Genomic DNA, 12035 nt, shown 5'->3' on the forward strand with positions numbered 1-12035 from the left:
CACTGATTTTTTTAATTTTTTTTCGCCGCGCGGGTGCGGGGAAGGGTTAAGCAGCTCCGGCCTTCCGTCCGGTTGTCAGGCGAGCGCGGAAAGCAGCGTTTCGGTCCAGCCACCTCCGTGGGAAAGGCTGTCTGCCTTCTCTGCCGGCTCTTTTGTGGAGCTGTCGCTTATTACTATTACTGTTATTTTTTTCCCGAGGATAAAACCTTTGTATTCCCCTCAAACAACCTTGATTGTCTGCCGTGACAGAATCTCTCCGCTGTTTCCTTCCACTCTTTCTCCCTCCTCCCCCCTTCTCCCCGTGGGTTGATGCAGTAGTCAGAAGAGAGTTGTTCTTCATGGCAGTGTTCGCTTTGTGACAGGAGCCTCTGAGGCTGAATAATGAACAATTATATTCTTTCTGTTGATTTCTTTAAAAAAATCTGTTTGGTCTCAAATGTGGGTTTATGAAATACCCTATATAAGGGCTCCCATGTTTTCTGTACTTTCAGTAGAAAGGAGCTTTTTATTTACAGTTCCTCTGCAGTGCTTGCGACCAAAGCACTGCAGCAGAATGCTTTTCAGTGAAAAAATTAAGGATATTTCTTTTACAAAATTCCAGTGCTCTGATGTTGTTTCATGACTGAGAGAAGGAAATAAATCCTATAAGCTAAATGTAAAATTTCAGATTGAAGAGTACAGGTTAGTGTTCAAAAACAGGTATCAAGACAAGCTTTTTAGTCTCATGTGCTTTTTAGCTTCTAGCTGCTAGGTACCAAAATGTTCTATTGATACTGTAAAATAATTTCTTGGAACTAGATACACTAGAAACCAGCAACAAAGTTCATTGAGTTACTGGCTTGTTCCATAAGCATATGGATATTTTGCAGTTTATTAGGTAATAAAAACAAAAACAAGATGACTGACAACTTTTTCAGCTTCTGTTGCAATTTGGGTTATGCTTTACATTCATAACATTCCTATTTAACAGGTGGTATGCCAATGACAGGTTAAGTCAGAACAAACCTATGTTTCTCATTACTACTTAGGTGTGTTTGAGTTTCAGGTTAGGGAGCAAGGTTGTAATGTCAGTAGTTCACTGACTGACTTGTACGTGTTTGATTATTTCTGCCAGTGTCTTGTGTTACCTTCATGCTTGTTTAAGTATGGCAGTTGCTTGTGGTTCTATGAAGGTGTTATAAGATTCAGACTTTTTATTTTGTTTTTGAAACATACTTCAAAGCATTTTTAATACTGATAGTTGAGTTTTAATAAAAATAAATTATCTTGCTGCAATGGAAGTTATGTTGCAAGTTAGAGCTTACTGAATCTAAATCCTGAAATAGTGAAAATTTTGCTTTTTTGAAGACCATTTAGATGCTGTTATGAACAGTCTATCATTAGGTAGTCAGGTATATGTATATGTAAATTGACACTTTGGCAGTGCCCCTTAGTTTTCCAATTTTTCATCCCAGCTATTTTACTTCTGGAGCACAAGGACAAAAAAAAMCCCATTGACTGGAATAAACAGTGTATAATGTCAAAGTAATGTGAACATAACAGCTGTAGAACTGGACCAAATGCTTTTTTTACTTGAGATTTCACATTTTGAAAAGGGAAAAGTTAGTGCTGTAATTCGTTAAATGGTGGCATTGCTTGCAGTCAAATTCATAGAAGCTTTTTTCTTCCTGATCCGTTTTTTTTCATGATTAACAAAAATATATAATTGCAAGAGTAGAGACTTTAATACTACTAGAACTGAGTTGCTGTAACAAGTGGGCATTGCTATAGTCTTGTATCAACAAATTAAGTGGAAATGTTTAGAAGGTAATAATATTTTTTTTTTTTTTTGTGATTTGCATTGATCAGACTTGAAGTAATTGATTAAGGCCATTTTTTGACTGGTTGTATCTTTACATCCTTGATTTTAGGAGTGAAGTCCTATCTGAAGAGTGAAAAATGGAACAATCCTTTTTTTTCCTTTTTCCTGCTTTTTTTTTGTTGGTGATGTTTTTGCAGATGGGGAACAGGGTTGCTTCTGAGCACTTTTGTTGGTTATGATCTCTTTGCCATCAATATACCTCTTCTTCTGTTCCTTAACATCCTGTCCATATAAGTTTGTATCACTTATTTTACTTTGTTTTTATGAAATGTAAGAATAGTTATACTGTTGTCCCTGAACACAGTTGATCTTCCAAGAAAGAAGTAATGAGATGTAGACTGCACTTTTTCACTTTTTGTTGTTGTTGTTGAGAAGGCACATTCATCATAAACCTTTCACTGCCTTCAGGACGTAAACACTATGTGTAGGACATGCTTATGATGCTACACTACATGTCACCTTTACTAAAGTACTATACTGAAAGTATGTAGCCTTGAACATAGTGCTCTTTTTTTAACTGAAAAAAAAGTTCGTATTTATTGTGTTCTTAGAAATAGCAAACCCAGAACTGTGTGGTATTCTTGCAAACAAGAAATATTTTTGACTGAAACAGCCATGGTTGTTGTTTTCTTGCAAAATTATTGCAGATGTATCTCCCTTTTCAACCACATAGTCTGTAACCTGTTTTGGGAAGCCTAATTTTCTTCTTATTCTGCCCCAGTAGGGTTTTGTTTGTTTGTTTGGCCATGCGTTTTTGAAAAAATGATGGAAGTTTTTTCCTTAGTGAGTGCTTTTCTCCTTGGATGGTAGTTACAAAATTGCATGCTTCTGAAGATAACTGCTAGCTGTATTCCTTGGACGCTAGTGAGCAGGCAAGAAAAAGGCACTTTTGGAGAGCACTTATTCCCTACCCAAGAAGAGATGCACTGGAAAAAGGAGCTGCTACAGCCAGGCAGGGCATAATACTTCCTATTTCTTACCTAAATTTTAGGTATCATTCTTTTGTGGCATATATGAGGATAATATTTCATGCCAAAGGCATTGATGGTGTACGGACTATAAATAGCTGTATAAGGAGATAGGAGAAAGTGATGGATGCTGTATAAGAAAATTGTGATGAACTGAGTCTCTGAGGAGGAATAGTTAGTATTTCATTTTCCCCTTGCACCTATTACTGCAGAGCTTTTCTGGTTTTGCCTTTAAGCAAACTGGGAGAAGTTGATATTGATACCAGTGTGCTTGCAGCTGAGATCTACGTTTTTGAATGCATCTAGATGGAACCTTGTGGGGCCTTGTGTAAGGTGTAGAGTAAAAGGGCTGTTRAGCATGTGTGCCTGTACATGTAGGGTAAGGTGGTTGCTGTTTTAATAGAAGTGAGAGTATTGAAAAGTCTCGGGAGTGTTTAGTGTGGGGGTTTTTTTTTGTTTTGTTTAGTTATTTTTGTGTGAAATTGCAACTCTGCTTGAAAGTTAACCATGACTGGTGTGTACTTAATGTCTGACTAGACAATACACACATCACAGTGTGGAGATCTAATATTACAATGTGTATTAATATCTCTTTAACTGCTACATATGTTCCTGACCTATGAAGACAGATAACGTAATTGATAAAACACAGACCAAAGATGTGTATCTACAGTAGTTATTTTTGAATTACCTTTCAGATGAATAAAAAAAGTGTTTTTTTCAAATTAGTACATTGTAATGTATTCAGTTTAAAGCCTTTCCCAACAAGTCCAAAATGGGCATTGCTTATTCCTAATTTAAAAGCAGAATTTGTCCAGATCAGTGTACACTGTTCCCTTTCCTTAGAAAAGTTGCTACTACTACAGCTCTACATTGTATAGTCTGTGTATGTAGACTAGAAGAAGACATGTCACTTTAATACATTTAAAATACAATTAATTTTAGGAATTTTCAGTGATGTTGAGATAAAATATATTGCAATTAATTCAGAGATGTATAATTATCAGCAATACTGATGTCACCCTTGTTTGCTGCATAAATCTGAACTGACTGTAGAGAATAATTTGCAAGTTTATCAGCCATTATTAATGGAGTTATTTATTGCAACAAAGCTTAAAGGCCATTTCATGTTTTTTTGGATCACGTCACTTTTTTTTTTTTTTGGATGATGGAATGTGGCCTGTTCTATGATAAAAATAAGTTTATTAGGTTCAGTATGTCAAAGAAAGAGTACTATTCATGTGTGACTTTGATACTATAGTATTTAAATGTGTAATAGATCCATGTGTATTATAGTGAAATGTATGAGAAAATTTTGAGACAAATGATCATGTCTATTTACGTTTCTCTTCACAGATCAATATGTTGCCTGTTGCAGGCTTCAGAAAGAATAGGTATTTATTTGAAAACAAAATGCCACTCTGCTGGTTCAAGTTATGTTAATCTAAAAAATTGAAGTTTGATGTGAAATACAGGCCATCTTCTTATACTGTAGAAAACATTTTAGCTTATTCTATTATTTATTTATATTAATATAGCATACAGCTGTGGAACAGAACCCATTATGCTAACAGTTGTCCGTACATAGAATAAAGACAGTGCATTTTGTGAAGAATTTGCGGTCTAATGCTTACTGTTAAAGCTCACATTTATTTCATCATCTTAAACATTCAGGAGCTAAAACTCTGGGGTTTTATACCCAGGTTTTTTTTCTACTGCCTAATGTGTAGATATTAGGGTCATTAAAAACTAGCAGTTTCAAAAAAAAAAAAAAAGGATTAAAGAATCAAACTATTGCATAATTCAGGAAGGAAGAAGTGTATTCTTCCCTCTCCATCATGACTTGCTGTTAAAACCTGCAAGTCTTATATATACGTCCAACTTAAAAACTTAATATTGCCATACATTAATTACAAGCATGAAGTAGCTCACAATATTTCAACTTTTAACTGAATCCCAACAAAATGAGTTTTTTTTTCTTAACTTGAAAAATGATATTGTTAGGTCATTTAAATTGTCTTTAACACCTTTATCACTTCCTTCGTGAAGATCTTTCCCATCTGTCCTGAATCATCTGGCTAACTGATTCTTAAATTATAAGACTCCTAGTAAATAAATATTATAAAATACTTACTCTAGCAGTTTGAGGTGGTACATTTTTCTGATAGTTTGAAAGTCTTTCGTTAGAATCAGTTAAACTTGGAAGCATGAAAAAATCTAATGTATGAGGCAGTGTATCCATTGAATGTACTCAATGTTTTGAGTTTCTCAAAGCARTTTTTTATGACAGCCAATAATAGAATTATATTGTGCAATAAGAGACACCATCCTTCAGAAGTAGATTTGTGTGTCAAGAACAATAATGCTACTAAAAGGGCAAAGTGTAAATCCTGTACTAAATCACAGGGCAAACAAATACATGAACTGCTTAGTCAAGGAAAAAAAATGTTATGAACATAAATTTTCAGTCACTTTACCTAGATTTTAAGTCAATCTATTAGTTTTCTTAAATCTTGCTCGTAAGCAAGTGTTTGTAATCTTGCTTGTACTTGAAAGTGCAGGTTTATCGTTGTGGTGGACTAGGATGTTGGAGCAACTGAATTCCTTTCAAGGCTGTGGTTTCACAATGCAGATGAGCTGAATTAACCATTTCCTGTGACCAGTGGAAGAGGCTCCGTTTCCTTCTTCCTTGCTCCTGGCTGCTTGTTCCCACCATTTGCTTTGAACGTACTGTAGTGCTTGTCTCAGTAAACTGATCCAGGTCACTAAAAATATCAAAAATAATCGTTGAATAGATGGTATGTACACACAGGCTAATGTATAAATGCATTAAATCACAGTTATGTTGTGATCAGTTATTGTCAGCACTGGTACAAGAGAGAGCAGGCAAGAGGCTGAGAGTGACAGCAGAGAAGGGGAAAGAGAAGTGAAGTCTTCCCATTTCAGTATCAGTGAGCTGTTTACTCAGTTTAGTTGTATTGTGATGCTGTACCCCAAGCGACATGTTTTGAATTTTGTTCTCTGGCTATTTACCAGATGAACAGAACAGTGAAATGAAAGGTAAGATCTCTGCAGTGCAGTAGTGTTGTTACTTCAGAGATAACAGTTATGTCTCACCATTTTTTACATCTTTTTTGGGAATCTAGTAATATTTTGTATTTTCCCTGAAGCGGGAGCAAGGAAGGGATTTTGTTTTTTGGTAAAACTTGTGGTCTTTGAGGAAGTCTTGAGAAGCAAATATAAAAGAACTTGGGACCAAAAAAAGGAAGGACAAAGAATACCAAATTATAGGATTTTTAATAAATCAATATAATGTTTAGGTAAAGGTCACCACTTTGCTGTCACTCTTTTCGTTTTTCAGTATTGCACTCCTCCTAATTTCTGCCCATTATTCCCTCATCCTCTAAGATTTGTACTGTAATTTAGCCTGGTTCTTCAATAGTGCAAATACAATTAAGACTTTTTTTTAATTGCCATGTCTTTGCTTTGCTCAGCAGCAGAATTCTATTTGTGTGTGAGGGGATTATAGCTCTAAAACTACTATTTTAATGGATTCCAACTTTAACAGGAAACAATAGTTCATCTAGTCTAGACTCATGTTTATTGCAGACACTGTATTTCACTTACATACCCTTTCATCTACTTTAAGTTTGACCAAAGGATTTCAGCTTTCACATGACTAAACTATTGCTTACCATAGACAGAGAATGGGGGAAACTGAGGCTTCAGTTCTGTGTAGCTGAAGCTCACCTAACTCCAGGGGCTGCCATAATCCTGCCTTCCCTGCTGCTGCCTCTCTTGTGTTGGCTCTGGTATTTGTCTGATTCTGTGCTGAGCCGTTTCAGTATGCTAACTCAGCAGGAAGCTGTTTGCTTTTCTCTCTCTCTCTCTTTTTTTTTTTTTGCCAGGGTACTTTTCTGTTAGTTTAGCGCACTGAAACAAGCGCAGTGCAGGGCCAGATAAGCACTGGAACCAGCACAAGAATTTTGCCAGAAATGTGTAACTTGCAGGAAGGATGTAATCAGTTATATCAGTTTAGGTTGCTGGGACTTTCAGCCTGAAAAAAACTCCAGGGTGGAGAATGAGTGTGGTGAGAATGTCTAGAAAATTTTAGTATGTGGTCTGTGTCCCAGGTGGCAGGGAAGAGCAACTTCCCTGCTCTCCAAAATGAAAACAAGGAAACGGTACAGTGCCCAAGGTCTGTGCCAGGCTGGTCTAGGAGAATTTTCCGATTCCAAATCCCATGGGTTGACCCCATGCACATGAGCATGRCGCATTAGCTAGCATCTAATAAAGGGAATTGGAAACATTTTCAGTCCTTTTTCTCCTCTTCTGGGAGCCAATTTTTGATTCTATAGGGCAAACCCTGTCCTTCCAAAAACCGAAATGTCCTTGGCTAGTTGTGCAGTTCTATTGATCTACAAAGGCGAATAGCTGACAATAGTTGTGAGATTTCATTATAGTTATTAGACCAAAGCCAGTGGACATATTGATATGTGGAAAAAAGTATTGCCTGCCTTGCTCTCATGATCTCTAAAGGAAAGGAACAGGGTGGTTTGAGACTAGCAAAGATTGCCAGAGCCATTAAGTACCTACGTGCGTGTGTGTGTGTGTGTATATATAAAAATATATATACACACACACACATACATATATACATATATACTATATATATTTTAATTTCTCAAAGAAGCTGGGTTAAATTTTAGTTTAGAATAACAGGTACTCTTTAAATTGAGGAGATGCGCTCTGAATGTACATTTACATCAGAAAATCCTTTTCCAACCTCTTTCCTAGTGCAATTTGTCTACTGTACAGTGCTGTACCTATTGGTATTCTAGTGATTATTTGCCTGAAACAGTAAGTTACCTGCTGGCATCTTATCTGCCATATTATTTGGACATATGAGTAAGTACGTGAGCTGACAGCCATCTCTTATAAATCTTTTAAGACAGTATTTATAGTATATGGGTATACTAAATGTTTAGTTTTATTAGAAATAGTCAAAAAGGGTCCTTAAGGTGCAAGTTGCTATTCAGATACATTGACAGAGAAGTGGTTAGGTTTTCCTGCTCTGTATTTAAAAACAGCAAGTTCTTGGAAATAAAACAACTGTGTATTATTCTGCAGGTATAATGAATGGGTTAACTACTACTTAGGCTCCAAACAGTTGGACTATATGTGCACTTTGGGAGATTACTGAATTCTTGAAACAGTGTCTTAAAAAACTAAACTGTGAAACTCATCTCTGTATGCAGCTTCATTTCTGCATGCAGCTCTGAATGTCTCAGCATGCCTGATGCCTGATTTCCTTAAATACTCCTTTATTATTCCCAGTTATATAAATTTTGGAAGATTTTAGCTGCAAGTCTGAATTGTGGTTTTCCAGTAGTGGAAATAATCTGTAATGGTTGACCTCCTTTATGCTTCTAAATCGTGTCAGAATCGATGCAATTATTTTAAAACTGTATCACATGGATTGGTGTCTATTCTAGTCCGTGTCACTTGGAAACATTTTCGGTTCTTTCTCTCAATAGCTTCTTAGTGTATTAAGGCTAGTCTATCTACCATTTTATTGCCATTTATTACCATTTCAGCAACAGCTTGTTTGATATGGGAACATGCTATGAGAGTCCAAGCTTTACATTTGAAACAAATTGGTTTCGTATCCATTTCTTGCAAAAAAAATCCCACAAGCCCAACAAGCAAAAAGGAAAACATAAAAAGGCAATAAAATCCCAAATTCCTGACAGCATCACTTATTTTAAGGTGGTGAAGAACAGTAATATTTGCTTTTGTAACACTTGATAGTAGGTAAAACCATGAACTAGGTTTGAACCAGTTTAAACTGTGAACTACAAACTGCTTCATTTACCCCAGTGGGCTTTTGGGGTCCAGCTATAACAAAGTGGTTTAATTTATGTGTTGGCTAGTGTGCTTTTGCTTGTTTTTAGCTAAATATAAAGAGCTTTTGAACTGATTCACTTTCATGTTTACCAAACTTTTGACTCCTTTGATCTACTTTTTACAGTTGAATGTTTGCATTTACAGTTCAAGTTTATAGTGAGAAAAAAACATTTTATAGTCCATCTAAGCATAGGTGTTTCGCTGAGGGAGGGGGAAGGTCTTCCTGAGGCTACCACCTATTCTTCAGTTTGCTGCCCTCAGAGTTCTGAAGTGCTGAAAGGTCTTGGCACAAAACTGTAAGCAAGCTTGATCTTGGAGTGTGCATGTACTTACCTGTAGTTTTTCAGAAGCAGGAAAAAGCTTTTGGTCAGCTCTATCTTATTATTTCACAAATGGTATAGAACTTTTTCAAACAGTGAGGTCTTGGCAGCCTCTCTTCCAGTGCTCAGAGAAAAGAGTATCCTGATTACGACTAAATTTCTTTAAATTTCTTTTTTTTCCTTTCCCTGCCCTGCACCAAAGTCATTCAGTCATCCTTCTCGTTCTGTTAAGTATTGGCAGTTTTCTTGCGAGAAAAGGTGCCTTCAAATATATGAAGGAACACAATAATGTGAATGTAGTCATTTAGGGGTGTGTGTGGTTATACTGGAGTACACAAAATCTGATGTGCTGAGGACTTAGAAATACTACCGTGTTTCTAACATCATTTGGAAAACATTTGGTACAAATTCCCTTCCTCTCTCAGGAAGAAAAGCATGCTAAACATAATTTCTGTTTGAAAGCGCATTTTTGAATTTGAAAGTATTTGGTATGTTTAACTCAAATTCTTTCTATACTTTAATTTTCTTTACCCTTTGACTGGAAAAAGGAAATACACTTACCACAGATCACACTCTGCTAAAGTCATTGAGCTTACAGTTGTTACAGTGTAATAAAACACCTCATTTTTAGCTCAGTAAAATGGATTTAAGAAACATGTAAACTTCATTTGATATCACTGTATGTGTCTTTATCTTACACTTTCCCCAGTATGAGCGATGGATTTTTGATTGATCATACTGAAGGAAGTGTGAAATAGACTGTATATAAATTAAGGAAGCTGGGTTTTTTGTTTGTTTGTTTCAATTATAGCTATCTTAAGTGCAAGTTTTAATAAGTTAATTTTCACCTGAAGGTGGTCTTGAGGTGTCTATTTAAAATTTCCACAGTTGTGAAAATCTTAGCTAAGCAGGGTGCTGTGGAAGCACAAATACGTTTGTGTATTGGCCTGCCTACTCAGAAAAGTAGTTTACCCTATGCGTACTTAAGTATTTGCATGTATGGTCCTCACTGATCATAGCACATTGGTTGTGAATAATGTTTTTCTTCAGACAACTCATCTTGGCTCATAAGTAGAGGCTGGGTTTCCTTTCTGTTTCTTGATTTGCGCTGGAACAAGTTATCCATGCTAACATTTCTGTTGCTTTGTTTCATCTCTATACAACTGGGATTTGGATGTATAATTTTAACCTTTATTACCCTTTGAAATCTCTGGAGGAAAAATAGGAATAGGAATTTAGATATGGATGCACAACAATCTTTACTGTAAATTTGAGGGGGGGAAAAAGCAGGTGTCCTATTTAATTTAAGGTCTGTAATAGTTTGAATTTTACTGTGGTTTATTTCTAGTTGAAATCAGTTTCTTGCCTCTAATTTTTCACATTGATAATGCAAAGTGCTGATAGTGTAGTGTTTTTACAAGGATATTTCGCTTTGGAAAACAATATATACATTATTTTAAATTAAATCTGTTCATTTTTGTCTTTTATCTTAAATGGAAGGAAAGAGAAATAGTTGGCCTTCTGTGCTTGAGAAGAAGAGAATAAGTTCCAGCAATTCTTGCATCCCATAATGAAAAAGAATTGTATTGTTCCAGACTAGCTTGGCAAAACAAATATATAGTGCACAATAAAATCTAGGGATATATATATATGTTATATATATATATAAAAACAATGGGACTTTCCTGCAGCCTTTTGATACAATTATAAGTGAACCCTCTGTCTGCTTTTTGGATATGATTCTCAAAAGTAGTGAAATTCAGTGGAGATTTGTAATTTCTATAACTCAGTTAAAATATCATGTTGCTATGTTCTTTGTTTTGTAACTAATTAGAAATGCAATTGATTTCTTTATACGTAGGAAATATCTCAACATTGAAGATGAGGCAGTATAGATTTTAATGAACAAAGCAAACTGATGGTAACAAAAGTTAGTTTAGTGTGTTACTAACAACTAAATAGCTCAAAATCTTTATGACATATTTAGAGTGCCTTACCTTGTATCAAAAAACACAGACACTAAACACAGTTCATACACCATAATTTCAGGCTCTAATCAGGTAAGTGTTACATATAATTAAGCAAGTTTAATAAATTATGTATTTGCATATTAGGCATTTACTGTAGAGCTTATAAAGCAGGAGGAAAAAAATGAAAATAGTGAGGGGAGATAGAGTAGCAACGTGGACAAGTTATTAAAACAGGCAAGCCTTAAATTAAAGTTAGTGATATCATGCATATATTATTGTATTTTAATCGTTTTGAGCTCTTGCTGTTCTTTATACTTCTCTATTATTTCTCAGTGTATTCTTAATTGTTTACATTCAGTAATTTTAATCCAAAGCTTTATAAAAAGTATCTTTCCATTTCATGTATGTATGTATTATGATGAAAAACTGTATACTTTTTAACAAATTTTACTTCCAGTTTTACTCTAAATTCTTCTATTTCCTACATTATTCCTTGAGGTTTTCAGAGGTCATGAGGGTCATCTTGTTAAAATGTTTTTGTAGGATCAGAGACTGCATTTACTTTTCCCCTGAGTGAGTTACATAATCTGCAGGTATATAGTTGTGCTGAATATGGGCTTTGTTACATGGGGCAAAGCCCTCTTGGATCTCACGTAGTTTTTATATTTAATATAGGATCAAAATTCATGGCTGTGAAAAATTGCGTGTACCTTTCCTCCTTCATTTAGAACATTCAAAACCTCTTTATACTTTTTAGGGGGGGAAAAAAATCCCTTCCTTCTTTAATATAGGACTTTTGAGGATGGTAGTATATTAAGCAACCAGAGGATATGATTGTGGTATCCTTCTCTTGCTCTCTCTCCATATATATGTGCATATAGCCTAAACTTATAATTACCTACCTAGAATTAAAAACTGTAAATCCATCAGCCAAATAACTATACTGGGTCAGGAATTCAATCTGGAGACAGTGCATCTATGGACTATATGAGAGAAAGGGAGGGATTTA

The sequence above is a fragment of the Apteryx rowi genome, unplaced genomic scaffold (assembly GCF_003343035.1).
Source record: "Apteryx rowi isolate R43461 unplaced genomic scaffold, aptRow1 scaffold_5, whole genome shotgun sequence".
Lineage (NCBI taxonomy): Eukaryota > Metazoa > Chordata > Aves > Apterygiformes > Apterygidae > Apteryx > Apteryx rowi.